Source organism: Eurypyga helias, unplaced genomic scaffold, assembly GCF_000690775.1.
Source record: "Eurypyga helias isolate BGI_N326 unplaced genomic scaffold, ASM69077v1 scaffold37814, whole genome shotgun sequence".
NCBI lineage: Eukaryota > Metazoa > Chordata > Aves > Eurypygiformes > Eurypygidae > Eurypyga > Eurypyga helias.
In genome coordinates, this window is record NW_010246377.1 from 2,729 (window position 1) to 7,369 (window position 4,641).

Below are 4,641 nucleotides of genomic sequence, written 5' to 3' on the forward strand. Positions count from 1 at the left end.
CTGCCCTCGGGGAAGGTGTCCCTGCCCATGGCAGGGGGGTTGGAATGGACCTTAAAGACCTCCTCGTTCCAACCCAAACCGTTCTGTGATTCTCAGTATCCCTCTCTTTCAGGTGGCTCAGTTGTGTGCTTGGCCTCTCTGATTCATGCTGACACAGGTATTTAATCTCTTGGAGATGCTCAGGGCTTTGAAGGGTGCAGGTTAGAATAGAAGTGGCTGCTCTGTTCTGCCTGCTCACGGCCTCCCTGCTCCTAGGAAGAGGCCTTATAGGGAGAAAGTTGTCCTTTGGCTGCTGACAGCTGAGCTCTCCCTCTGAGGTTCGGCCATGCTGGGGGGATTCAACGCTGCTGAGTGCTGCCGGCTCCTGCAGCCGGGAGGGTTGTGACGTCAGCCTTGGCATGAAGTTAAAATCTTCTGAGTCAGAGGTGGTGGTGCTGGGTTGAAGGGATGTTTTTTCTATCATACTGCTGAATTCCTGGCTGCAACAAATAGAAGGCCCGGCAGGTGGGAGTGTTGTTCCAGACGCTTCCTCGCTAGAAGACTGTAAATGTCCTTCGGGGGAGCTCCTGCCACTGCCCTTACCCAAGATGGGAAGTATGTTCCTTTTGGAAGAAGAAAGGCAAGGATAAGGACTCCTGCCAAGCTTTGGTTAGACTCGGGAGTTGGTACCAGTGGGGCTTGGCTGACCTAAGCAGCAGCTGGTTGGATGTCAGCACTGGTGGGAATTCGGTACCCTTCCCCTGCCCTCTGATGGCAATTCCTGGTGCCCTCCTCTCGGAGCCTGTGCCCTCTGTGGTGGTCTTTCCCTCCTGTCTGCCTGGGAGGGCAGGGCACCCCGACACACAAGGCCCAGGCAGGGGAAGTAGTGGGCGTACTGAAGTGTGCATACTGGAAATTGTCTAAGAGCACGGGGGAGGGATTTCTCGTAATAGGATCAAGCTCAACGATCTGCAGCCAAAAATGGTAAATATAGAATGGCTCGAAGACCAATTCCCTTTTTCAGTTTGTTCTTGCTCCCTAGGTTACAGACATGTAAAAAAAGAGAATGGCCGCTTCTTCATGGAAGCGCTGTTGTCTCAGAGTGAGTACACAGCACGTGTCCTGCCAAAACCTGCGCGCTCTTGCCTGCTGCAGCGGGGGTGAGCCAGTCCAGCGCGGGCAGCTCTGCGTGGAGCTCTCACGGACACTGCACGGCGTGAAAAAGCTGGCAGTGCCACAACTTGGCTTCGGGAAGAGCTAAATTCCCGAGGTGTCGTTTTGTTTCAAGCGTCGAGCAGTCCCTCCGACCTTACAGAGGGCTTTCTTCTCACCCTGTGCCTTCTCTGCCAGCTCCTCCATGCACCCTCTTGCCTGCAGTGGTCCAGCTCCCAGGCCCTTCCTCTGCAGGCCGAGAAAAGCAGCGCCCGCCATCCCTGGCCGCTCCAGGAAGGGGCACCAGGGCAAGGCGGCTCCGTCTCCCTGCAGAACCCAGCCCATGTAAGCAGACAGGGAAGCTGTTCCTTCAGAGCAAACGAGGAGCTTCAGAGGGGGGCCCCGAGCAGTTTTCCCCAAGGATAACAACACCCGGATCGGCGGAGTTTTAAATGGGATGGCAGCTCTGGTTACCGGCTGAAAGGCCATTGGGGCCAACACGAGTTGCCAGCGCCCTGCTGTGGCTACGTGCTGCGGGGTGTTGCGCTGCTGAAGGGGCAGAGCGACCGGATGGGCTGGGTTTTGCCATCTGACATCAAACTGGGTTCTGCAGCCAACGGTATCCTTAAACAAATTAAACTTTGTTTTCCAGGAGGAAGGAAAAGCAAGCAGAAGTAAACAGGTGGTTGGAAATAAACCACCTTCTGCCAGGGCAAAGATCTGACAGGTTCCAGCCTCGATTTCCCCCCCGCTAGCAGAGCAGGAGCTCCGGTGAGCCGTGCCAGCTGCACCCTGGGTGGATAGGGCCAGGAGTTGGCCCCTGAGGGGAATGCCTTCAGGCTAGAGGGGAGAATAGGTGCCGGCCTGTGGCAGGTGCCTGGTGGCAAGTGGAGCTAAGCATCTCACGCTCCCAACTCGCTGTGTCATGGTCTGGTCGGGCTGGAGCACGCCAGCTCCTCGGCTGCGCTGGGACCCCAGGGGTGGCTACCTCTGTTCCTTGCAGCCAGGCTCTTCTGCCCCCTGTAAGAGAGAAGAGGGGGTTAGGGAATGAGCAGCTGCCGTAGCTGCATTTTCCAGTCGGCCTCCAACCCAGTTCCCACGCTGGAAGCTACCACGCAGCCCGGAGCCCTCGGACCTGCTGGACGGCATTTCTCCTCCATGCAGCTGCGAGCGGTGGCGCAAGGAGGTGACCCGCTGCTGAGCTCATCGGGCTGCTGGCTCCCTTCCCAGCTCTGCGACACCGCCTGAGCATCCTGCAGCAGCAAATAGAGGGAGCTGAGCTAGGGAAGGAGGAGGAGTGTGCCATCGTACAGCGCATCCCCACCCACGCGCAGCAGGAGTCGGGATGGGAGGCAGCAGCAGCAGCTTTAATATAAATGCAAATGAAAACTCTGGGGTGTTATTGATGTGGTAGAACCTTTCCAGGGAAACGGTTTAGAGGAGGCAGAATAGTTCCCAGATGCTGAGTGTTGAGCGAGCTCGTTGTGAGTAAGATTCACCAAGCCAGTTAATGGCCTACTGCTCCCTCGTTAGCGTCAACGAGAAGCAGACGGGAAAATCTGCTCGGATGGGTACGAGCTACCGTAAGCCGACAGAGCCCCCGCTGTGGCAGCCAGTCTTGGCTGCTGCAGTGTAGAAGCAACAACAGCTAATGCCAGCGTTACAGGCGTACGGGGAGAGGGGAGGGCTGCACACGTAATCCAGGGAAACGTGTTTGCTCGGGACACTAACCAGCTTCTTGCCTCTGAAATGACATCGCTGCAATGAAAGGCTGCAAGAATGGGGCTTGTTCAGCCTGGAGAAGAGAAGGCTCCGGGGAGACCTTACAGCGCCTTCCAGTACCTGAAGGGGCTACAAGGAAGCTGGGGGGGCCTTTTTACAAGGGCCTGTAGTGACAGGACAAGGGGTAATGGGTTTAAATTGAAAGGGGGGAGGTTTAGATTGGATATCAGGAAGAAATTCTTCCCGGAGAGGGTGGTGAGGCACTGGCACAGGTTGCCCAGAGAAGCTGTGGATGCCCCATCCCTGGGAGTGTCCAAGGCCAGGCTGGATGAGGCTCTGAGCAACCTGGTCTGGTGGAAGGTGTCCCTGCCCATGGCAGGGGGGTTGGAACTGGATGGTCTTTAAGGTCCCTTCCAGCCCAAACCGTTCTGCGATTCTCTGATCAAGGTGACAAACCTGGCTGTCGGCGAATGAGGATGGGCTGTAAAACAGGGCTGAAAAAAGCTGTGGCGGAGGAACCGTTGGTGGGAAGGGTCCTAAAAACCTCTGGGAATCTCAGCCTCTCTGGTTTTCTTCATGACTGACTTCCATTTCAGTCTGGCTGATGGTCAACACAGCATCAGCACCCACAACCCTGACCGGCTGCTGGATGCCTTGGCGCCCTGAATAACCCCCGGAAGTTACAGCGAAAGGAAGTGTCTCATTTTGAGGCAACTCAACTGAAAATGAGGAGCGTAACAAAAGGGCAGGCTGCCCAGTGCCTGCTTACAGCTCAACGCGTGCGACTCCGGCCAAGGCAGGCGGAAGGGTTAGTGGGCTTGAGACGGATTAAGGGTCTACCGGTCTGTCCTTGGTGACAAGGAGGATTAACAGTGCCGACGGCCAGCGGGCTGGGGGCAGGGGACACAAAAAGCACGAGGGTTGCTCTGCAGCTGTCCACAGGGCTGCGTGCACCTTCGTCTGAACCAGCGAGCTGCTGGCAGGGCTGGCCGCCAAGCCGGTCCATCCGGAGCGCGCTGTGTGCGTGCCGGCGAGGGCGTTTATCTGCCTCCCTCGATGGGGGGCAAAGGCTAGGTGTCCTCCTCTGACCGACCATGCGCTGCAGCGGGGATGCGGAGTAGTTGCAGGACTAGGAGACTCTCTGCCCTGTACAAATCAAGGTGCTGCGCTTGGAACTCGCTGCCTGCCCCTCGTTAAAAGGGGGTGTACGTGTAAAAGAGCAGAAAAGAGAGGCCGAGGGAGAGAGGAGAGGCGGCTAGGCATTACTTGGGGAACATGCTCCTATGTAACAGGGAAACTGGAGCTTGCGGGGAGAGCTAGCTTCATTCGGGGGCTGGTGATGCTGCAGGAGCGCGCTGAAAATTGTGGGAAGACGGCATACCTGGGATGCCTGAGCAGCCAGAAGAGTATTGCCTACGCTGGGGAACTGAACTCCCTTAATTCACAAGGCCAAACGTGTGGGCGTGAAGCTTTTCCATGGGAATGTCAGCAACGATGTGCTGCTCATGGCCCAGCGAGGGATGGTCACGGTAAGACCCCACGACTGTGTCTGCATTGGGAATGAAGTGCGACAGGGCTGCACGGCAAGGCTGCGCATACAGCAGGACAGGGGAAGGCAGGTTGTCTCCGGGACCATATTAAGAATATGGATGGATGGTCTCAGAGCTGTGGCCAACAGCTCAGTGTCTGAGTGGAGAGCAGTGACTAGCGGTGTTCCTCGGGGGTCGGTGTTGGGAACATCTTTGTCAGTGACGTGGAAGGTGGGATCAGGTGCACCCTCAGCAAGTT